This window comes from Papio anubis, chromosome 16 (assembly GCF_008728515.1).
Source record: "Papio anubis isolate 15944 chromosome 16, Panubis1.0, whole genome shotgun sequence".
NCBI lineage: Eukaryota > Metazoa > Chordata > Mammalia > Primates > Cercopithecidae > Papio > Papio anubis.
The window spans coordinates 64,778,686-64,803,387 of NC_044991.1; the positions used below are offsets into that span (position 1 = coordinate 64,778,686).

The window sequence follows — 24,702 nt, forward strand, 5'->3', positions numbered from 1 at the left end:
ATTCCCAATGTGGCAGTATTGAGAGGTGGGGCCTTTAAGAGGTGATTGGATCATGAGGGCTCTGCCTTCATAAATGGATTAATCCATTTATGGATCAATGGATTGATGGGCTAATGGATTAATGGGTTATCATGGGAGAGGGACTGCCACTGCCATTGAGCAGGAGCCACTCTATGGTCACCACTGGAACCACTGACCCTGCTGGAACCCACACTTGTCTGTGGTCAACTGAAATTGTCTATTGCTACTGCTGCTAAGTTTCGTCTCTTGCTAGAACCTTCCATTTATAAGAATGCTTTATAAGAAGGAGATCTGAGCTAGCACGCTCAGCCCCTTCTCCCTGTGATATTCTGTGTCACCTAGGGTCCCTGCGAAGTGTCCCTATCAGCAAGAAGGCCCTCACCAGATGTGGCCCCTTGATCTTGGACCTCTAGCCTGCATAACTGTAAGAAATAAATTCATTTTCTTGATAAATTACTCAGTTTCAGGTATTCCATTATAATCTAAAGAAAATGTACTAAGATAGAAGGTGAGATTCTAAATCATCTTTTCTTATCTGAATTATGGAACCAGCCTCCTCACTGGTCACCCTGCCTCCAACCTTGTCTCTTCCAGGTCATTTTCTTTTTGTTTTTTTCAATCTATAGGTTTTTGTTGTTGTTGTTGTTAGAAAATAAATTAAGCATTCTCACTAGAGACTGAAGAAGGAAATTAACAATCTTATAATTCTAGAACACGCAAACTTCATGATAAAGGATTCTCAGTTTTCAAAGTGTGAGGTGCTCTTTCTTTTTTTTTTTTTTTTTTTTTTTTTGAGGCGGAGTCTCGCTCTGTCGCCCAGGCTGGAGTGCAGTGGCCGGATCTCAGCTCACTGCAAGCTCCGCCTCCCGGGTTCCCGCCATTCTCCTGCCTCAGCCTCCCGAGTAGCTGGAACTACAGGCGCCCGCCACCTCGCCCGGCTAGTATTTTTGTATTTTTTAGTAGAGACGGGGTTTCACCGTGTTAGGCAGGATGGTCTCGATCTCCTGACCTCGTGATCCGCCCGTCTCGGCCTCCCAAAGTGCTGGGATTACAGGCTTGAGCCACCGCGCCCGGCCAATGAGGTACTCTTTCACAGATACATTCTTGGGGTGGGGGTGTAAGTTTTTCTCAGATATTTTACATTTTGTGCTTTAATTCTTGTTGGTACTGTAAATCAAATAAATATACAGTGTTCAGGATTATCTGGATGGCCATCTTAAATAACAGTGTGTCCCACATGACCATAGCCTCTGCAATTGTGCCTCTGATCCATGTGACACCAAGATCAACTATGCTTAACTTTTCATATGATTTCTCCAATTGGGTCCTGAGACCTTTCACAGAATTGTTGAACATTTCCTATGAGATCTGTGAGAGGACAAGGTGGAGAACACTGGTTCAGAGCAGTGATTCTCAAGGTGAGATGGGATGGGGTAGGGTTGAGTGGAGAGATGTGTGTAATTTGAAAGAACACATTCAAAATACCCACTGATTTCATAACACCAACTCCATAAAGTCAAGCAGTGAAATGATTTCAGCTAATGGGTAGTAGCAGAAAACAAACTATGGATTCATCATTGTGGAGAAGGAGTCTGGATAGACATAGTTGAAAAACACCAGCTTAGAGGTAGAGGCATGTTGACACATGGAGAACAGTAGGAAACGTGTGCCAAAGACAAAGAATAATTGAGGGTCAGTGAGCGAATCCTGGGCCAGAACTTGTCACAGTCTTCTGAAAACCAAAGAGCGTATCCAGAAGAAAACCAAGATGGTCCGTCAACCTTCTTGGCCCTGTGGTTAAGAACAAGTTGATCCACTTTTAAATACTGAGCCAAAAGAAGAAAAAAAAGCTGTTTGTGCCCCCAAATTCATCCACCAAGAAGTGATGTCATCATTTGCAATGGCATCCAGCTCTTGAGGAGGGGCATCAGTGTGGGGCCTGCTCTGTGGTTACTGTAGAGCTCCAGTCTGCTTTAACCATGTCAGCAGTCCCCCGCTGTGTTGCATAGTGACTAGATCACTGCATCTGCCTGTACCATCTTTACCAATAAAGACTCAAGGCACCGTTCTTGCTCCCATGAGCTGTTTCAAATAATCTTGAATCTCGTTGTTATGGTTAGTAGCTGTGATATCAACAGCTACTAGTGGGAGTTGTAGGACGGTGGGGTTGTTGAACACAACCACCTTCCCAGGCTGGATTTTGCAGTTCACAAACTCTTGAGCCACGCCGATGGGCTGTGATCTCCCTGGGAGGAATCCTTAGTTGCAGGCATTGCTTGGGGTATTGAGCTCATTTATTTATTTCCTTCCTTCCTTCCTTCCTTCCTTCCTTCCTTCCTTCCTTCCTTCCTTCCTTCCTTCCTTCCTTCCTTCCTTCCTTCTTTGCTTCTTTCTTTCTTTTGTCTCACTCTGTTACCCAGGCTGGAGTGCAGTGATGCAATCACAGCTCACTGCAGCCTCGAACTTCTGGGCTCAAGCAATCCTCTCACCTCAGCCTCCTGAGTAGCTAGGACTACAGGCATGAGCCACTATGCCTGGACAATTTTTGTATTTTTTGTAGAGACAGGGTCTTGCCATGTTGCCCGGGCTGGTCTCGAACTCCTGGGCTCGAGCAATCCTGTCTCGGCCTCCCAAAGTGTTGGGATTACAGACATGAGCCATCGCGACTGGCCCCACCCAGGTCATTTTCCACATGATGAACCAGAGCGTCTTTCAAAACCATTCCAATGAAGCACCCTCCTTGCCAACCCCTGTCCCAAATCAAGACCCATCAACAGCTCTCTGGTGCTCAGAATTAAACTTGCCATTCCAGACCTTTCCTAATCTGGCCCCTATGGAACTCCCCAGCCTCTGCATGCATGATCTCTCCTTGCCTTGCAGGTTATCATCTAGTTGCCCTGAATCACCTGCAGCCCCCTGAACATGCCATGCTCTATTTACTCAACTGATACTTATTAAGCATCCACTGTGTGCCTGACCATGTTCTAGGCACTGGGGAATTGGCAGAAGACAATTCGGGCAGTTTCTTCTTTCAAGAATCTCTCCTTCAAGCCTTTGTACATGCTGTTCCCTTTGTTCGGAATGTTCTTTCTGACCTGTTTCCCATCCCTTTTCCTCCTTTCACCTTGGTATCTGCCACCTTCAGAGCTGAGCTGAGGCGACACCTGCTTAGGGAGTCTTTCTGGACCCCAACCCCTCTCCCCAGACTGTTTGGATATTTCCTTTATACTCCTACAACTCCCCAGCTCCCCAAGCTTCCTCTAACCTAAACATGGATCTCTGAATTGTCACTGTCAGTTTATACTCCTGGAATATAGAGTTTAGAGCTCCTGGAGGGTGGGACCATGTCTGATTTGGGTCTGTGTCCCTAGGCTTAACAGCATCCGGCACGTGAATTTATTGAATGAATGAACGAATGAATGAATAACCATGGACTAGAAAAGCAGGAAACACTTTTTGGAGGGAAATGACCATGCAGGTCTTGAAAGGGGCACCCGAGATCATTCCAAACAGAGACCAGAGGACTCAGGGTCCTTGTTTCCTCTGGATCCCATTATCCTCAGCCTCAGCAACCAGGTGCTTCGAGATCTGCTCCTACTGAACTCTCCAGCCCTATTTATGTGTTCTCTCAACCCAGATTCAGCCCTTTGAGCCAAATAGGATTTCAGATTTGGGCTCAGCCAGATCCTGGCTGTGTAAACTTGGAAAATAACTCCACCTCTCTGTGACTCAGTTTTCTCACCTTTAAAATTGTTTAGATCAGGGATCCCCAACCATGGGGACACAGACTGGCACGGGTCCATGGCCTGTTAGGAACTGGGCCGCATAGCAGGAGGTGAGCATTACTCTGCCTGAGCTCTGCCTCCTGCCAGATCAGCAGCAGCATTAGATTCTCATAGGAGCACGAACCATGTTGGGAACTGTGCATGTGAAGGATCTAGGTTATGTGCTCTTTATGAGAATCCAATGCCTGATGATCTAAGGTGGAATGGTTTCATCTCAAAATCACTCCCCCACCCCACTACCATTCTGTGGGAAAATTGTTTTCCTTGAAACTTGTCCGTGGTGCCAGAAAAGTTGGGGACTGCTGGTTTAGATGATTTCTGCCTCCCAGGGCTTTTGTGAAATCTCCAGGCAATAACCCATGTAAAGCATGAGCCTCAGGGCTGGGGCCGTAGGCAGCACTCAATGAGTGGTACTCTCATTGTTATTGCTTATGCTGAGAGCAGTGGGGAGTCATGGCAGCTTTCAGCAGGGGTGGGAGTCATGGGGTTGGATTTGCTCCTCAGATCTCCAGAGGGGACTCTGGGGAGGACAACCCAGACAGGGCAAGACAGAAATGGGCTGGTGCAGGCTGGTAATTTACACAGCTCTCAAAATCAGATCATTAATGCTTTTGGCCAACGGCTATTGTAAAAAATTTAGAGTAAAATAAAAAATACAATTTAATCTTCAGAGCAAATTATAAAACACAAAGCAGAAACAAATTAGACAGGCAATACAATCTCATTGAAGCAAACCAGTTTTCCCGGGGACAACTCTGGGCTGGGTCAGAAACCACTTCTGCTGGGCCCCCATAGCACAGAACCAGGTGACAGGAAGAGTCACAAACATATGTGTGGCTTCTAGGGACCTGAGTTTCCAGATTCACCCTCTCTTTTGTTTAAAAATCAATTTAAAAATCATTGCAATGCCGGGTGCGGTGGCTCACGCCTGTAATCCCAGCATTTTGAGAGGCTGAGGTGGGAGAATCACATGAGTCTAGGAGTTCGAGGCCTGCCTAGGCAACAGCAAGACCTCATCTCTACAAAAAATTTAAAAATTAGCCAGGTATGGGGGTGTGTACCTTAGTCCCAACTATTCAGGAGGCTGAGCTGGGAGGATCACTTGAGCCCAGGAGGTCAAGGCTGCAGTGAGCTATGATTGTGCCACTGCACACAATTAAATATTCAATTATTGCTAAAGACAGAAGCTGAAAAATCTCCCTCCCACCCCAGGCTCTCAGTGTCCCTTTCACCAATAACAATGTATTGTTTATCTCACCTGAAAATTCCCATCCCTTTGCAAGTCCAGATACACACAGATAATTCCTTTGTTTCCAATACAGTTAATATTTTACACTCTGCTGTTTTCACTTAATGATGTGTCTAGGAGATCTTTCATATTAGGGTTGGTTTGTTTGTTTGTTTTTGAGGCAGAGTCTCGCTCTGTTGCCCAGGCTGGAGTGCAGTGGCATGATCTTGGCTCACTGCAGTCTCTGCCTCCTGGGTTCAAGTGATTCTCCTGTTGCGGCCTCCTGAGTAGCTAGAATTACAGGTGTGCGATACCCCACATGGCTAATTTTTGCATTTCTAATAGAGACAGGGTTTCCCTATGTTGGCCAGGCTGGTTTTGAACGCCTGGCCTCAAGTGATCCACCTACTTCGGCCTCCCAAAGTGTTGGGACTATAGGTATGAGCCACCATGCCTGGCCCATATTAGTTCTTTTAGCAGCTGTATAATAATCCAGTATATGAATAGACCATAATTTATTTAACTAGACCCTACTAATGGATATTCACGGTGTTTCTTCAGTGAGTTTGTAAGATAAATTTCTAGAAGTAAGGTTGATGATTAAAGGATATAGGCATTCTTGATGTTGGTAAATGTTTCCAAATTACCCACTTTTAAGGGGTTACTATTGATGCTCTCTCTAGAGCCCATTGGATCTTTTACAGGTTTGGGGTGCTTCCCCCAACCTCTGCGTGCTTTTTTTTTTTTTTTTTTGAGACAGAGTCTCGCTCTGTTGCCCAGGCTGGAGTGCGGTGGCACGACTTTGGCTCATTGCAACCTCCACCTCCTGGATTCAAGTGTTTCTTGTGCTTCAGCCTCTTGAGTAGCTGGGACCACTGGTGTGGACCACCACGCCCTGCTAATTTTTGTATTTTCAGTAGAGATGGGGTTTCCCCATAATGGCCAAACTGGTCTCAAACCCCTGGCCTCGAGTGATCTGCCTGCCTCGGCCTCCCAAATTGCTGGGATTACAGGTGTGAGCCACCGCATCTGACCATGAGTTGCTGTAAGAGAAGAGTTTATGCCCATGACCTTCGTTGGAGGCCTATTCTTCAGCTACTGGAGCTGCCTTGTCCATGGAACGAACCTGAAATGCCTGGCTGTTAAACTCCACCTTGGGGGACTTATCAACAACAGACTGGGACAGGAGTGTGAAAGCCCGGTTTCCTTGCCTGGAGACTGTTTTACACTCCAGAGCTCCCTGTGGGACATGGCTGAGGCTGGGACTTTGCTGAAAGTCTCACTGGGGTAGGTGTGCACTCTAAGATGGCCCTAAGGGGCTTGCCTGCTGGCACTCACACCCTTGTGTGATCCCTTCCCTTTGAGTGTAGGCTGTGATGTGATGTCACTTCTAAGATGAAGTGATAAAAAGTCCATGGTGGGCCAGGCGCGGTGGCTCATGCCTGTAATCCCAGCACTTTGGGAGGCTGAGGTGGACAGATCACAAGGTCAGGAGTTCAAGACCAGCCTGGCCAACATGGTGAAACCCCATTTCTACTAAAAATACAAAAATTAGCTGGGTGTGGTGGCGGGCACCTGTAATCCCAGCTACTTGGGAGGCTGAGGCAGAGAATTGCTTAAACCCGGGAGGCGGAGTTTGCAGTGAGCCAAGATCATGCCACTGCACTCCAGCCTGGGTGACAAGAACAAGACTCCATCTCAAAAAACGAGAAAAAAAAGACTATGGCTTCTGTCTTGGGGTGATCCTCTATTTCTCTCTCTCCCTTTCAGGGCTGTCTCTCTCTAGGGCAAGCAAGCTGCCATGATATGATATGATATGATATGATATGATATGATATGATATGACATGATATGATATGATATGACATGATATGATATAACATGATATGATATGCCATGATACTTCAGCCATCTGCCATCTGAAGTGGTGGGGAACTGATGTCTCTGGCCAACAGCCAGTGAGGACTGGAGGCCTGTCCACACTCACAAGAGTGAGTTTAGAAGTGGATCTTCCCCAAGTTGAGCCTTTGATTTTTTGAGACAGGGTCTTGCTCTGTTGCCCAGGCTGGAGTGCAGTGGTAAAATCTTGGCTCACTGAAACCTTCACCTCATGGGTTCAAGCGATCCTCATGCCTTAGCCTCCCGAGTAGCAGGGATTACAGGCATGTACCAACACACATGGCAATTTTTGTATTATTAGTAGAGATTGGGTTTTACCATGTTGGCCAGGCTGGTTTTCAGCTCATGACCTCAAGTGATCTGCCTGCCTTGGCCTCCCAAAGTGCTGAGATTATGGGAGTGAGTCACCACGCCCGCCCGGCCTCCTAGTTGAGTCTTGAGGTGATTGAGTGAGCCCCAGCCAACATTTTGACTGCCTGCACCCCCGAGAGACCCTGAGACACAACCATTTAATGAAGCCACTCCTGGGTTCCTGACCACAGAAACTGAGATGATCACTGCTTGTTGTTTCAGATGCTAAGTCTGGGCTAATGTGTTATGCAGCAATAAATAACCAATGCATCTTGCTGGGCTTCCTTCCCTTTCCTGTCCTGCCTCCCGCACTTCCTCCCCAGTCTTCCCTGGGAGCACTCTTTTTTTTTTTTGAGATGGAGTTTCACTCTTGTCGCCCAGGCTGGAGTGCAATGGGGCGATCTCGGCTCACTGCAACCTCCGCCTCCCAGGTTCAGTGATTCTCCTGCCTCAGCCTCCTGAGTAGCTGGAATTACAGGTGCCTGCCACCAGGCCCAGCTAATTTTTAAAATTTTTTTAGTAGAGACGGGGTTTCTTGGCCAGGCTAGTCTCAAACTCCTGACCTCATGATCCGCCCGCCTTGGCCTCCCGAAGTGCTGGGATTACAGATGTGAGCCACTGTGCCTAGCCTGGAGTACTCTGTTAATACACCACTTGCACAGATATCCTTGTCTGCTTCTGGGGAACCCAACTCAACACACCCCTATAGGCTTGTGCTAATATACATTGTTGGTATTTGGAGGAGGAGGAACTGTTTTCCCCACGGTTTCACCTACACCATGCACATTAAAGTTTTACACACAAATATAGCCTCAAACTGGACAAGCCAAAATAACTTTAATCCCAAAGAGAGTTCCACGGGGAGGTCTGGGTTTTGGGGCTGTAGTCACTGACTCACTGCCACTGACCCACCTGCAGCACTTCCTGTACATTCCCACCTTTCTGACTTTGCTTAGGCTGGGCCTCACCCTCACTTCACCTGCCTATCTTGTCATCCTTCCCATAAGGCCCAGATCCTAAATACCCGTCCTTCAGAGAATCTCCTGACCTCTCCGTCTAGAAGCGATGCTTCCCTCCCCTCGAGCTCCCTTCACCTTCTGTGCCTCCTTCTGATGGCTTTCTGATGGGTTTTACCCAACTTATAATTTCTGCTCAAGTATTATCTCCCTGCCTGCACAAAGAGCTCTTTGCAGGCTGAGATCCACCTCCCCGGAGGGTGGTTGGTATAGAGAAGTCGTGGAGACACTGTGCGAATGAACACCGAGACTCAGGGATGTCCTGGTGGGCCAGATGGCAGCCATCCTGAACTCCCTACTCTCTGTCTACCCCACACCCAGTGGCCCTCCTCCCTCATCCCCCTCCCTAGCATCCCTCAACCACTGTATTAGTCCGTTTTCACACTGCTATAAAGAGCTACCTGAGACTGGGTAATTTATGAGAAAAAGAGTTTAATTGACTCACCGCTCTGCAGGCTTCACAGGAGGCATGACTGGGAGGCCTCAGGAAACTTACAGTCACGGCGGAAGGTGAAGGGGAAGCAAGGACCTTCTTCACATGGTGGCAGGAGAGAGAAAGACTGAAGAGGGAAGTGCCACACATTTTTAAACCATCACATCTTGTGATAACTCACTCACTATCATGAGAACAGCAAGGGGGAAATCCGCCCCCATGATACGGTCACCTCCCACCAGGCCCCTCTCCCAATTTGAAATGTGATTTGGACAGGGACACAAATCCAAACCATGTCAACCATGCTCTGGTTGAGACCTCATCACCTGTGCTGACAAGCAAGGCTCCCCCATGCCACTGCTGCTCTCCCTTCCCCCTCACTCTTGCTGCCCCTGCTACCCCCACTGTCTATTCCAGCCACACACAGCTACTCGTAGTTCTCAGAAACCATACTCGCTGCCATTTTCGGAGCCATGTCTCAGGCCCTGTGCTAAGCATTTTACATCCTCATGGTTGCTGTGGTGGGGGTACCATTTTCAGCCCCATTTTACAGGCAAGAAAACCAAGGCACAGAGAAGCTAAGTGTACACAGCCCACAAGAAGCTGAGGCAGCTGCTCTTGGTGCTCTGCTGCCTCTTTCGTCTTCCCTGGGGGTCACCATTAGACGGCTCTTGGACATGCCTCACCCAAGGGCATTCTTTGGCCTCCTGAAGGCTGCTCAGCCAGCAGGGGCAGTTCAGAAGTCACAGAGTTCAAACCTCAGGAGCAGCCCTCAATCAATGGGGAGGAGTCTCGCTTCCTCGTCCCTCGCAGGGACAATGTTGCGTGCACTTTCTCTGAGTCCTCAGCAGGATGACCTCCAGTTGCCTGCTCACGAGCACACTGTATTAACCTCTTTCCCTTCCCAGTCTCACATCTCCACTCTTTCAACATGCTAGGACCACCTCCCAGATAGACCATGTGCACCCAAATCCTTGTCTCAGGATCTGTTTTGGGGAAAACCAACAGGAAGCAACAGCAGAGAGGAATTTGCACCCAGTCTGCCTGCTTGGGGCCACTCTGCTGCCCAGACATCCAGACATGACTGGCCGTGCCAATGGCTTCATGCTCCTGTCCATCTTGCTCCAAACCCACCCATCTCTGCCCGCTCGCCTCTGTTTAAAAGACCCTACTTACATAGATTTTTGTGTTTTTTGGGGATGAGTTTTTTGGGGATGGAGTCTTGCTCTGTAGCCCAGGCTGGAGTGCAGTGGCACGATCTTGGCTCACTGCAACTTCTGTCTCCTGGGTTCAAGTGATTCTCCTATTTCAGCCTCCAGAGTAGCTGGGATGACAATACATTTTTTTTTTTTTTTTTAGTAGAGATAGGGTTTTGCCATGTTGGCCAGGCTGGTCTCAAACTCCTGACCTCATGTGGTCCACCCGCCTTGGCCTCCCAGAGTGCTGGGATTATAGGCGTGAGCGACCGCACCCAGCCTTACATAGATATTCATAAGAAAATTTATCTGACATCCTTTTTCCCACTTAGAATTGACCACTCCCTTAGGATCTCAACAGACAGACTTCTCCCCAGCCCCCATCACATCCCAGTGCCCTTATTTGTGGGCTTTGGGCACCATCTACCAACCTGGGAGGTCCTACTCTTGGAGAACTTGCTCTCGTGTCTTCTTCACTATGGAAATACCCAGGTCCACCTAGGACTAAACACACAGCAGGTGCTAATCCACCTTTGAATCCTCTGTGGCCCCAACCACAGATCTCTCCTCCTCCTTTTGCCCCCTCACCCCTTTCCACATCGCCGCCCACCCATTTTACATCATTTCCAAGAGGCACACTACTGTTTCCATCATTTTGCTGGCCTGCTTGGCCACCCTCAGGGTGTCTCACCCTCTCATTCTCTGATACATGGTTTCTCTGTCTCTCTTTCTCTCTGCAGACTTCTATCTCACTCCATCGCACTCATTTATTTTCCTATCTGCCTCCCCAACTGGATTGTGAGTCCTTTGAGGCCCTAATGTATCTTGTTTATCGCTATATCCACACTGTGCCCTTAGTGCATTCTCTACTACAGAGTGCATGCTAATAAATGTTTGTTGAATGGATGAATTAATTAATTACTTAATACACGTATCCCCAGATCCCTCAATGGAAGGACATAGTAACTGGCATAAATTCTAAGGATTGTAAGTGACAGAAACCCAACTCAAGCTAGCTTAAGCAAAAGAAGAAACGTATTGACTTAACTACTAGGAAGTCCAAGTAGACTTCAGGCATGGCTGGATCTAGAAACCAAACAAAGTCAATGGTTGACTCTCACCCATCTTCTTTCTCTCTGTGTATATCTCTTTGCCTCTCTGTATCTTTTTTCATGTTGGCTCTGTTTCTCTTCCAGTTTTGATCTCATTCTCCTCTATCATAGTCAGGTGCAAATGCAAGACTTAGTCCTCTCTCTCTGGGCCTCAATTTCCCTCATCTGTAAAGCAAAGAGTCAATTCAACCTTTGCTCTCTAAGCCTCCTTCATAGCAATGTAGTCTTAAAGGGGATCTAAGATAACTTTCTCATTTTCTAGTTAGGAAAAACTGAGGTCCAGAGAAGCAAGTGATTTGTTCAAGGTTACCCAACAAGTTAGGGGCGGGGCTGACACCATAACCCAAGTCTCAAACCTTCATAAAAAAAAGACAATATTATTTTTGACACAGAGAACCCCAGAGAGAAGGGCCTTGATACTGAGTCAGAGTCACCCACCTCCTCTCTGCTTCCACCCTATCCTATGCAAATGCTGAGAATCCTGGACCACTGAAGGTTTTGTATCAAGTGCTTGTACCTCCCATACTCCCAGACCTGGGTTTGAAAATCAGCTCCACCACTTGGCAGCTGTGGCCCTGGCAAGTCATTTCTCATCTAAGTCTCTGCTTTTTTCGTCTGGAAAATGGGACAATGAGCCCTACCTTCTGGGTTGTTGTGAGGACTCCAGGAGGAGATGAGAGTAAATCTCTTAGCAAGGCCTTGCATGAGGTAGTAGGTCATAACTCATCCCAGTTAGACTGGGACAATCCCAGTTTTAAAACTTAAACTCTTGGCCGGTTGTGTAGCTTGTGCCTGTAACCCCAGCACTTTGGAAGGCTGAGGCGGGAGGATCACCTGTGTCCGGGAGTTCAAGACCAACCTGGGCAACATAGTGACACCTCATCTCTGCAAATTATTAAAATATTAGCTGGGTATGATGGTGCATGCCTGTAGTTCCAGCCACTCAGGAGGCTGAGGTGTGAGGATCACTTGGGCCTGGGAGGTCAAGGGTGCAGTGAGCCAAGATCTCACTACAGCACTCCAGCCTGGTTGACAGAATGAGACCCTATCTCAACAAACAAACAAACAAAAAACTAACTTAAAGTCTTACATCGCAGGAAGCTGTTGGTCCTAGGCAAATCTGATGACTGGTTACATATGTCGTTTGGATGTGTGTCCCTTTCCAAATCTCATAGTGAACTGTAATCCCCAATGTCAGAGGTAGGGCCTGATGGGAGGTGATTGGATCATGGGGGCATATTTCTCATGAATGGTTGAGCGCCATCCCTCTTGGTACTGTCCTTGTGATAGTGAGTGAGTTCTTGTGAGATCTGGTGGTTTAAAAGTGTGTAGTACCTCTCCCCTCACTCTTTTGCTTCTCCTCCCACCATGTAAGGAGGTGGTTCCCCTTCACCTTCTGCCAAGATTGTAAATTTCCTGAGGTCTCCCAAGAAGCCGAGCAGATGCCAGCATCATGCTTCCTGTTCAACCTTCAGAACTGTGAGCCAATTAAATTTCCTTTCTTTATAAGTTACCCAGTCTCAGTTATTTCTTTATAGCAATGTGAGAACGGATTAATACAGCTATCTTCTCAGTCAGACACCTATACCGGGAAGCAGGGAGGAAGCAGTATTCTCAGAAGATCCCATAAATCAGGCCTGAACAAAGCCAGATATCTCAGAAAGATGGAAGAATCTTGCCCAAGACAATGCTGAGAAGCATCTTTCTGGGTCTTTGGGCCCTTTGAAGTTTGGAGCAATTTGTACAGCAAGAAGCCTGGGAGGCTGTTTCTGCCTCCTCCTCCACCTGTCTGTCCCTCCAGCTTCTTGGACATTCAGGGGCTCTCAGAAACTCTGACTCCAAGAACACATAGCTGGAGAAGACCCTGATTCTCACCCAATCTCACTGGGCACTCTCCCACTGTACAGATGGCAAAACCAAGGCCCTGAGAGGGAAGCCCCTTGTCCAAAGTCTCATGGCAGACTGTCTCCAGCACGACTGACCTTGCAGATATGTTCCTGGGTGCTTTCAGTGAAAATTCAGCTTACACCCATGCTGGGAGTAGGGGTTGGGGGAGACGAGTGATGTCTGTGTGGCAAGGGGAATGAGCAGAGGCTCAAAGCCCAGCTCCCCAAGCCACAGACTTGCTGAGTGACTCCCCTGGGCCTTGGTGACCCATCAGTGAAACGAAGGTGATAATCTCGCCTGGGGTGCCCCGGGCGCCATGGCTAAGTGACAGAGAGCAGTGGGCAGTGTTAGTCCTTGTATGGCTAGCAGAGCAGAAAGAGTCTTCAAAGACTGATTTTATTGTGTCTGGAATCTTGGGCATTCCCGGATTACCCCTTAGCTACCACCTGTACTATTAGTTACTTAATACGTTTCTTTAAAATAACTTAAATAAAAATATTTTAAAGGAATATGAAACATTACTTGTTATGATGTACTATATATATATACACATGCGCACACACACACACACACACACATTTTTTTTTAAGATGATCTTGCTCTGTTGCCCAGGCTGGAGTGCAGTGATGTGATCTTGGCTCACTGCAACCTACACCTCCCAGGTCCAAGTGATTCTCCTGCCTCAGCCTGCCAACTAGCTGGGACTACAGGCGCATGCCACCATGCCTGGCTAATTTTTGTATTTTTAGTAGAGACAGGATTTCTTCATGTTGGCCAGGCTGGTCTTGAACTCCTGACCTCAAGTAATCTGCTCGCCTCAGCCTCCAAAGTGCTGGGATTACAGGCGTGAGCCACCACTCCCGGCCTAGTTATATATATTTTTTCTAGCACTACTTAAAGTAAATTCAAAGTATTCAAACAAAGAAGTTGGATCCCAGAACGCCTCCAAACCTAGGGTATATCCCCAGCAGCACGCATGTTGTACTTAGTTAAACATTGATTTCATCCTGTCCTTGCTCCCTGCATCCCATTGTAAACTCAGGTCCAGAGAGGAACAAGGATAGAACTGAAGTCACAGAGAGAGTTGGCCACAGGGTGGGTGCTAGAGTCTAGACCCCTCCACTGTTCCCACCAGTCCAAGGCAGGAGCCCTTGCTGAAAGAAGGAGCCAGGGCTTTTCCTGCTTCCAGATATTTGCATGTCCTGTGTCCCCACCTGGAAAGCCCTTTCCCCTCAATTGTCCCAGGCCAACTCCCATTCATCCTTCAAAACTCAGTGTAAACAGTCACTTTCTCTGGGGAGCATCCCTGGCAGGCAGAGCAAGTCTGTCTCCCTCATGTGACACCCCATCCCAGATTATAATGACCTGTTTGGGAATCTTTCTCCACGCTGAGACAGGGAGGCCCAGGTCTGGTTCATCTCCGCCCTGAATGTGCTCCCTGGGGCTGGACACCCAGGAGGCTCCGGGCAGCACTGATTAATTAGGGAAATCTGAAAACAGTGGAGCCTAGAGCCCTGGATCAGTCCTGTCTGGGTCCCAAGAGGGACAGGGCCACCAGGCTGGCAGCTTGTCCTGAGTGATGAACTAGTTCAGTCAGGGCCCCCATCACTCCACTAGATACATTTCAGCTGTGGAGAAAGAAGTTCAGGGGCTCACCTGGGTCTGTTGCTTAGCAACAGGAGGCTGTAAATGACATCGCTCCTGACACTTTAACTAACCCCTCCATGGCAGGCAGAGGATAATGAAGGCAAAGGCAGTGAGATGGAATTGAAAGCCAGACTCAGGAGTGAGGCAGGTTCTGGGAAATATGGAAGCCTGCAGCAGGCAGCTGTGGGCCTGGGAATATGGGAGGGGTCTCTGAGACAGTTGGTGGCTGCTTTGTTCCTGGGAGTTCTGTTCAGGAGTCCTGGGCTTACGTTTGCCAGCCTTTAAAGGGGATTTGCTAGGCTTGGTCCCTAATAACAGGTTAATAATTCCAGGGGCACTATGCCTGTAATTCCAGCAGTTGCCACTAGGAGGACAGCAGCAACTTCAAAGGTAGACGACTCAGGGTAGACTTAACTATAAATCTATCAAATCTATGAGTTGGCAGGGAACCTAGTTTAGGAGGGAGCATTTATTAAGCACCTCCCTACTTTTGTTAACTCACAAGATCCTCATAATAACTCCATGATTGGAGAGGTATTTCTACGTTAAAGATGAAGAAACTGAAAGCTATTCATTCAACAAGTATTTGTTGAGCTCCTCTTATAAGACAGGTACTGTTGTAGGGTCTGATAGACAGCAGTGAGCAAGACAGATGGAAATCCCTGCCCTCATGGCATTCTAATCAAGGGATAGATAATAAAGAAGAGAAATAAGTAAAATATATGGTATGTTAGAAAATGACAAGGGCTATGGAGAAAAATAAAGCAGAAAAAAAGATTGAAAGGGACCCAGGGGGAGTAGATACATGGAGTAGTCAGAAAAGGCCTTAGGGAGGGGCATTTGAGCAAAGACCAGCAAGAAGTGAGGAGGAAGTCATGTGACTATTCAGGAGTTGTGCATACCAGACAAAGGTCCTACGGTAGGTGTAAGCTTGGTATATTTCAGGTTTGGAAGGAGGCCAGCACAGCTGCTGCTGTGTTAGAAAGGAGGAAAGCAGAAAGACATGAAGTAGGCCATTGTAAAAACTCTGGGTATTTCTCTGAATGAGATGGGAGCCACAGGAGTATGAGTGTTGAATTTGCCAAATAAAAATACAGGATGATGGTTAGGCGAGGTGGCTAATACCTGTAATCCCAGAATTTTGGGAGGCTGAGGTGGGCATATTGCCTGAGCCCCGGAGTCTGAGATCAGCTTTAGCAACATGGCAAAACCCCACCCCTACAAAAAATATGAATATGGTGGCATGTACCTGTAGTCCCAGCTTCTCAGGAGGCTGTGGTGAGAGAATCACCTGAGCCCGGGAAGTTGAGGCTGCAGTGAGCCTTGATTGCACCACTGCACTCCAACCTGGGCAATGATGTGAGACCTAATCTGAAAAAAACAAAATCCATAAAAGGATGCCCAGTTAAATTTCAACTTCAGATAAAGCACATAAAAATATTTTCATATAAGTATGTCCCCAGTGTCGCATGGGATATGCTTATAATAAAAATTATGTGCTGTTTATCTGAACTTCAAATTTAACTGGGCATCTTGTATTTTATCTGACGAACCAACATGGGAGGGTCTTGAGCAGAGGAGTGACATGGTATGACTTGCATTTCAAGTGGATCTCTCTGGCCAGTGTGTGGTACACAGTCTGAGGGGTGTTATGGTGGAAGCTAGAGGCCCCGTGAAGGGGTCATTACAAATCATCCAAGTAAGAGATGATGGAGATTTGGAGCAAGGCGGTGGTGAGGAGAAGTCAGGTTCTAGACACATGTTACAGGTAGAACAAGCAGCACTTCCTGTTGGATTAAATGTGGGGTGTGAAAGAAAGAGGTGTCAAAGCTGACTCTGAGGTTTTGGGCCTGAATAGCTGGAAGGATGAAGGAGTCATTTACTGAGATAAAGAAGGGTAAAGAAGAGTAGATTAGTGGGGGAGAAAGGGGAAACTCAGGGGTTCAGGTTTGGGCATTTTAAGTTTGAAATGTTATGAGGCATTCCACAGGGAGATGTGGCATGGAATGCTCTACTGGTTAAATAGTGTCCCTCTAAAATTTGTGTTTACCCAGAACCTGTGAATGTGACCTTATTTGGAACTAAGGTTTTTGCAGATATAATGAAGTTAACATGAGGTCAGACAGGATTAGGGTGGGTCCTAATCCAATGACTGGTGTCCTTATAAGAAGAGGGAAATTTGGGCATAGAGAAATACACAGAGGGAAGATGCTGTGAAGACACTAATACCATATGAAGATGGAGGTGAAGACTGGAGGGAAACATCAAGCCTAGGGATGTCAAGGGTTGCTGGGATCTGTTAGGACAGATCTAGAGGTCTGGAGGAGGGGTTCTGGGTGGGGCTATGACTTAGGGGACATCAGGGCACAGATGATATTAATATATTTTTAAATTTTTTACTTTTCTTGAGACAGAGTTGTGCTGTGTCACACAGGCTGGAGTGCAGTGGCACAATCTTGGCTCACTGCAACCTCCTCCTCCCGGGTTCAAGCGATTCGCCTGCCTCAGCCTTCCAAGTAGCTGGGATTACAAGCACGCACCACCGTGCTCAGCTAATTTGCTGTATTTTTAGTAGAGACATGGTTTCATCATATTGGGCAGCTGGTCTTGAACTCCTGACCTCAAGTGATCCACCCACCTCGGCCTCCCAAAGTGTTGGGATTACAGGTATGAGCCACCGCACCCAGCCTGACATTAATATTTAAAGTCATAGATTGGATAAGATCACCAAAGCAGTGAAAGTAGATGAAGAGGAGAGGAGGACCAAGGACTGAGCCCTGGGGCCCCAGACTGAAGACGTGGGAAGTTAAGAGGTAGACAAGGAAGGGTACAGAGAAGCAGCTGCTGGTGAGGTAGGAGGAACCCCAGTCTAAGGCAAGTGGAGAAAGTGTTTCCAGAAGAAGAGCATGATCCATTGTATCTATTACTGCTTTAGGGGCCAGTAAGATGAAAACAGAGGACTCACCATTGGGCGGGCAGCCTAAAGGTCATTAGTGACTTTGGCCAAGGCAGTTTTTGAGAGGTGGGGGGGGATTAAGCCTGACTGGAGTGAGCTCAAGAGAGAATGGAGGCCCTGGCAGGCAGATCACTTGAGTCCAGGAGTTTGAGACCAGCATGGATGACATGGTGAAATCCTGTCTCTACAGAAAATACAAAAATTAGCCAGGTATGGTGGTGCGTGCCTGTACTCCCAGCTACTCAGGATGCTGAGGTAGGAGGGAGCCCGGGAGTTGGAGGTTGCAGTGAGCTGAGATTGTGTCACTGCACTCCAGCCTGGACACCAGAGTGAGACCCCATCTCAAAATAATAAAAAACAGAGAGAATGGAAGATTCTTCCTCTTCTTTTTCTTCTTCCTCTCATCCTCTTCTCCCCTCTCCTCCCCCTTTCTCCTTTCCCTTTCTGTCCCCTCTCTTGGAGGTGCCAGCATTACCAGGGACTGAGGAGGCAGCAGGACCAAGAAGGCGGCAGCCTGGCTGGAGACCATGGATGTAGGGGGTCATGGTCACAGTCATCATGATTGGGGTATTGTTTGCATACAGGAGACTGAGCAAACACTGAGGGTAATGGGAGCCAGCTCCCCCTCCCCATCTAATCAGTACCCCAGTCCTGCCAATTGCCCCTCCATAATCTTGTGATCTTCACGCAGTGTGCCTCTACACACATAGTTACTGCAGTTCTATTCATTCATTGATTTAACAAATAGTTTTGAGCCTGCTACTGGCTGCTGGATGGAGATCTTAGGATATAGCAGTGAACGACACACAGTCCCTGCCCTCATGAGACTCACATTCTAGAGGAAAAGATAGACATTAATCCAAGAATCACACAAAGAAATGTTAGATTTCAACAATGATAGGTGTATTACAGAAGAGGCTCCTAGGGCTTTTAGCACATAATAATGGGAGTTTGACTTGCATTGACTTGGGAAGATAACTTTTGAGTGGAGACCTAGTGGTGGAAGTGTTAGGAGGTAATTAGGCAAAGAGCCAGAGAGAGTGGTCCAGGCAGGGGACACAGGTGGCCAAGGTCTACTGGGCTTGGGGGTTGGGGGTTCACGGGACATGTGAGCAGGGCAAGGTTAGGGAGGAGGAGTGGTGAAGAAGATGAGGCCATGTGCTGGGTGTAGCGGCTCACGCCTGTACTCCCAGCTACTTGGGAGGCCGAGACAGGAGGATTGCTTGAGGCCGGGAGTTTGAGACCAGCCTGGGCGGCACAACAAGACCCTGTCTCTACAAAAATAAATCAATACATAAGGCCAAAGGATGAGCAGAGCCCAGACCATGCAGGACCTCATAGGCCGTGATAAGGAGTTTGGTTTCTTTCTGAGAACACTGGGAAGCCAGCATAGGGGTTTAACGAGGTGTAACATTATCTGGTTTGTAATCTTTAAACAATTTTTTAATTGACACATAGTAATTGTGCATATTTATGGGGCATTAATGATGTTTTGATACATATAATGTATGGCAGTCAGATCAGAGTAATTAGCATATCCATCATCTCAAATATTTATCATTTCTTTGTGTTGGGAACATTCAATATCCTTCTTGTAGTTATTTGAAACTAATATATTATTGTTAACTCTAGTCATCCTATACTGGTATAGAACACTAGAACTTATTCTTGGTATCTAGCTGCAATTTTGTATCCTCCAGCAAAACTCACCCTATCCCCACCCCTTTAACCCTTCCCAGCCTCTGCTAGCGTGTGCTCTACTTTTTACTCCTATGAGATTAGCATTTTTTAGCTTCCACAGATGAGTGATAACATGTGGTGTTTAATTTTCTGTTTCTGGCTTATTTCATTTAACATAATGTTTGTATTCTTAAAAGAGTCTGGCTGATGTCTGGAAAATGGATTGTAAGAGTGTGAGAGTGGAAGCGAGGAGACCAGAGACGTAGTTTTTGTCGTGTAAGAGAGACAGGATGGTAGCTGGACTAGGGCATCGGACATGGTGGTGGAGAGGAAGCAGGAGACAGAAGTGCTGGGATGAGTGGGATGAATGGTGTCTTGACTGGTGGGGAGGGTGCGTTGAGGAGTTAGACTTTGGGCTTAGTAGCAGGGTGGGTAGTGGGGCTGATCCCCAAGAGCCCAGAAAACAGAGAGAGCAACAGGCTTTGAGGGCTGATGGGGCATTTGGTTTGAGGCTTACTGCAAAATGTCCACAGGGAACATTCGAGCAAGCTGTTGGTTGTGCAGATCACAGTTTAGACTAAGGCAGCGACATCAGCCTCAACTTACAGCAGCAAGCATTTGAACAAGCCTAATTTTTACTTGCCTCAAGGCGCACATGAGAATGAACTGCCCAGGAGAAATGACCTCAGACTGGATCAAGCAGAGAAGGTGTCATGGAGGAGGCAGGACTGGAGCTGGGTCTTGAATGATGGGAAGGATTTGAGGAAGGGAAGGGAGGGTACACCAGGCAGCATGAACAAAGGCCCTGAGGTGAGAATAAGCTTGGGGCATGCTGAGGGTCACAGAAAATGCGGAACAGCCCATTTTAGATGATGGCCACCTCTATGGAGACAGGCAAGGAGGGAAGAGGTCCAGGAAGGGAGGTCAGGAGCTCTCAGAGTTCTTCATAATGTTCTAGTACTTAAGCTGTGTGCTGGGCAGATGAGCATTTGTTATGTGATTATCTCTATTTTCTTGTTCTTAGGTAGAGTCTCTCTGTCACGCAGGCAGGCTCATTGCAACCTTTTCCTTCCAGGCTCAAGCAATCCTCCCACCTCAGCATCCTGAGTAGCTAGTACTACAGGTGCATGCCACCACGCCTGACTAATAAGGTGAGGTCTCACTATGTTGCCCAGGCTGCTCTCAAACTGCTGGACTCCTGTCTCCTTCGGCCTCCCAAAGTGCTGGGATTACAGGCATGAGCCACTGTGCCTGGCCTGATTGACTTTCTATATAAATATTTTTTGTTTTGTTTTGTTTTTGAGATGGTCTGTCATCCAGGCTGGAGTGCAGTGGCGCAATCTTGGCTCGCTGCAACCTCTGCCTCCCGGGTTCAAATGATTCTCCTGCCTCAGCCTCCTGAGTAGCTGGGATTACAGGCAAGCACCACCATGCCTGGTTAATTTTTGCATTTTTAGTAGAGACGGGATTTCACCATGTTGATCAGGCTGGTCTCAAACTCCTGACCTTGTGATCTGTCCACCTTGGCCTCCCAAAGTGTTGATTACAGGTGAGAGCCACCGCACCTGGCTGGTGGACTATATTTTGTATGGTTAACATCATTTTTTATAATTCGTGGTCTAGAGGGATGAATAGAGGGGAGAGTAGAGAGGGGTCTCTTAGGCTTGAGTTTACATTGCAGCTTCCTAATGGTGTGACTGTGGGCCTATGGATAAGGGACTTCATGCATTTGAACCTCTTTTGATCTGTAAAATGGGCATGAAGAATTCTTACCTCATCATCTCTCCTTCCCTCCCTCCTTCCCTTTCTTCCTTCTTCACTCCCTCTCTTTCTCTTCCTTCTTTCTGAAAAATATTTACTAAATGTCTACAGTGTGGAAGGCCCTGCACAAGGTCCAAGAGATATGCTCCCTTATGGTACTTACAGTCTTGAGAGGGACAGACATGAATCAACCAAATACATGAATGCACCACTGCAGACAGTGATGAGAGCTATGAAGACAACAAACAAGAGCTTCCGTGGTGAATAAACAGATACTGAGACAGGGTGGCCAGGGAAGGCATTTCAGAGGAGATGCGAAGCAGTCTGCCTTGGAGGGAGTGAAGACAGAGGGGAATGTGTCAGTCAGAGGGCACAGCATGAGCAAAGGTCCTGAGGAGGGAAGCACAGGGGAGCTTTGAATGTTGGTGTTAGCAGTGCAGCCAGCGAGGGGTGGGCAAGGGGGAGAGAGGCATGGCAGGAGAGGCTGGGAAGACATGTGCATTCAGGAACATGGGCTTGCAGAGCACCTAGCACGGTGCTTGGTGTGTGTGCTTAGGAAATGCTGGTGGCCTTTCTTCCCACCCCTTCCTGGGGGCCATGGCTAGGGTGACAAATGGATGTCTGAGGGCAGAAAGGGGGCTTGGAGGCCTGGGAAGCCTCTAAAGAGCACCTATTGTAGCTATGCCAATGAATCTAACGCCTTACTTCCTCCCCAGCATGCCCCAATTGTACGTCCCACTCTTTACCGTATTACCTTGCAGTGCCCTCCCACTGTGACTTGAGTGGACATTGCTCAGCCATAGGACTTGCTCTGGCCAATGGGATGAGAGCAGCAGTGCATCAGGCAGGGGCTTGATAAGGGCTTCTGTGGTTGGGCTTGCCTGCTTGCGCCTCAGCTACTGCCACAAGAACATGCCTAGCATAGCCTGCTGGTCCTGGGAGGAGGAGTTGGCAGAGCTGAGCTACCCCAGCCAAGACAACCCAGCTGACCCAGACTTGCAAGTTAATTAAATGCTGTTTGTTGTTTACCAGGGGGATTTTTCTGGCTGTTCTGTGTGCAGCACTCAGTTCCTTGCTCCAGCGGGGTCCATGGATGCTGGGTCTTTTCTGCCTTCACCCAAGCCCAGGAATACTAGAAGAGAGATGGTTGGGCCAAGCCTAGGATTCTGACCTTGGACCTGCTGAAACCTCACCCTAGGCACCAGGAAAGCCCTTCTCCATATGGGGTCTCAGTTTTACCATCCATTTAATGAAACATCTGGCCCTGATTGCCAAGGCCCTCATAGGGACTAAGAGCTCAGGTTGTCCAAATATGACTATGTCCCTCCCTTACTTAAAACACTCAGTGGCTCTCCATCGCTCTCAGAGAGAAGTTGAAGCTCCCTAGACTGCATTCAAGGCTCTGCATGACTTTCCTCCTGTCCACATCTGCTGTACAGCTCCTACCACTCGCTCTTTGCTTCAGCCATGCCTTATTGACTCCAGTCTTCTCATCATGCTGTGCCCGTTCATGCCTCTGAGGCTTCGCACCTGCTATTCCCTCTGTTTGCAAAGCCTGCCACTGCATTTCTCTGTTTTGTGAATTCTTATGCATGGGATGTGGCTTGTTTTTAACTAACTTTCATTTCCTAACATTCATTGAGCTCTTACACTATGCCAGGCACCTTGCTAAGCCCTGTGTTCTAGTTTAGTCTTCCTGGCAACTCTATGAGGTAGGTATTATTATCATCTCTGTTTTCAATAAACAGAAAAGTAAACTGACTGATCCAAGGTTACACAGCTAGCAAGTGGTGAAGCCAGCATACAAATTCAGGCATCTACAACAGATTTGAACCTAGGTCTATCTGTTTCCAGAGCCTATGTCCTGTGGAGTCACCTCTCCATGATGCTTCTTGCAGAATTATCATGCAAGTGCAAGAACTATATTCATTCAACTAACAGAGATTTTCTTGAGTGCCAGGCACTATGCCAAGCTCTTCATGAGCAATGACTTCCTTAATCCCCATACCAACCCTAGGAGGCCATGATTCTTACCGATCCCATTTTGCAGATGAGAACAACTGAGGCCCAGAGAGGTAAAGGCACTGGAATAACGCCATGAAACCAGTAAGTGGTGAAGTTGGGACACATACCCAGGCAATCAGATAGATGCCCAGACCCAAACTCGACCTCTTGGCACAGTGACTTTCAATTTACCATAAACTTCAAGATCCAGTTTGGGCACCAACTCCAGGATGCTGAATCGCTAATTCATGGCTCTGGGGAGCCAGGGGATTCATGGCTCTGGCCTGTCCAACCCCCCTCCCCACCCCCAAGGACTTCAGAGCTGACAACCCGAGATGCAGTATGGTTTGGACAGAAGTCAGATGCTTGACAACACTGTTGGCCATCCCCCATCTCCCCAGTTTTCAGCCCGATGCGCTGACCCCAGCCCCCACCCTTCCCCTTGGGCCTCAGGCTCTGAATCCAAACAAACACAAAAAGCCAAATGACTTTCACTCTGTCCCTTCCAACTCAGTGATTTTGGAGGAGAATAAATACTGAAGCCACTGGCATGAATAGAAATTAATATAAAACTGTGCTAACTGCACAGGGATGTTTTTTAAAAAGAAAAAAAATTCTCAATTTAAAATCTCTACATAAATAGACTCTTCTAAGGTCAAATGAAAGATAAATGCCTCAGGAAAGCAAGGAAGTCATCATTTAGGCTGAATTTTTTTCTCTCTCTTTCATTTCCTCTCTCTCTCATTCTGTCCCCACCAATATTTCTTTCTATCCCTGTCTTTGCCTCTCTTATCTGCCACTCGCTCTTCCTGTCTGCATGTTTGTATGTGTCAATCTGTCACTTTTATTTCAGTGGCAGAATTGCAACTGCGGGTGAGTAGTATGACCTTGGTCAAGTCATTTCCCAGCATTGTGCTTCTGTTTTCCTATCTTACATAGGAAGTACAATTACTTTTTACAGAGTGGTATGAAGCATAGCAGGACTTCATAAAATAAGATTATGCTTCTAACCAGAGCTGGGCAGTCTTGCCCACCATCTAGGTTTGGGCCTGGAGGATGGAAAAGATTAGGAGCAGGCACCATCTGGTCACCAAGTGATGCCAATGAACCAATGGACTGAATGGCCTTCTGATCTTGGCCTCTTTACTATCCATCTAATTCAACCTAAAGTTGTCTTAAGAAAATGATTCTGGTTTGAAAAAAGGAGAAGCTGAGAAACATGTAAGGCCAGGGAAGTAGAAGGGATTTTAAAGGTGAGATAAGAGCCACCTTGAATGGGAAAACAACCATATGATGAATTTAAATCAAAGCCAGAGGGACTTGATTAGTAGAAGGAAGATCTCCTTGACAACTGAGGGTGAACAAAACACTGGGGAAAACCTACCAGAATGGGAGGCACTAGGCTGTGATCTTTTTAGGGCAGAGATCACATCTTTCTCGGTTACCATTATCTCCACAGGGCACAATAGATGGTCTGGGTCCATAGGTATTAGTTGAGTGACTGACTTAATAAGTGAGGGTTTCTATTCCTGGAGCCCCCTAAGACAAGACTAGGTATCATTTCCCCCAGAACACAGAGCCTTGCTCTCCAATGAGCAATACAATATTGCTCACCAATCATTGGATGAATGTTGAATATGTGAGTTTCCTAGCTGCAAGTATTGTGTGTGCAGTATTGCTGTTACTGCACATGCACCTCTTGAGGACTGAGTGGATATTGAAGGGG

At 47.4% G+C, this 24,702-nt stretch overlaps 1 pseudogene; it reads right to left on the reverse strand.

The window, feature by feature from the left end:
- Positions 1–1,005: 1,005 nt before the first annotated feature.
- On the reverse strand, positions 1,006–18,088 carry LOC110744230 (annotated as a pseudogene).
- Positions 18,089–24,702: the final 6,614 nt, after the last annotated feature.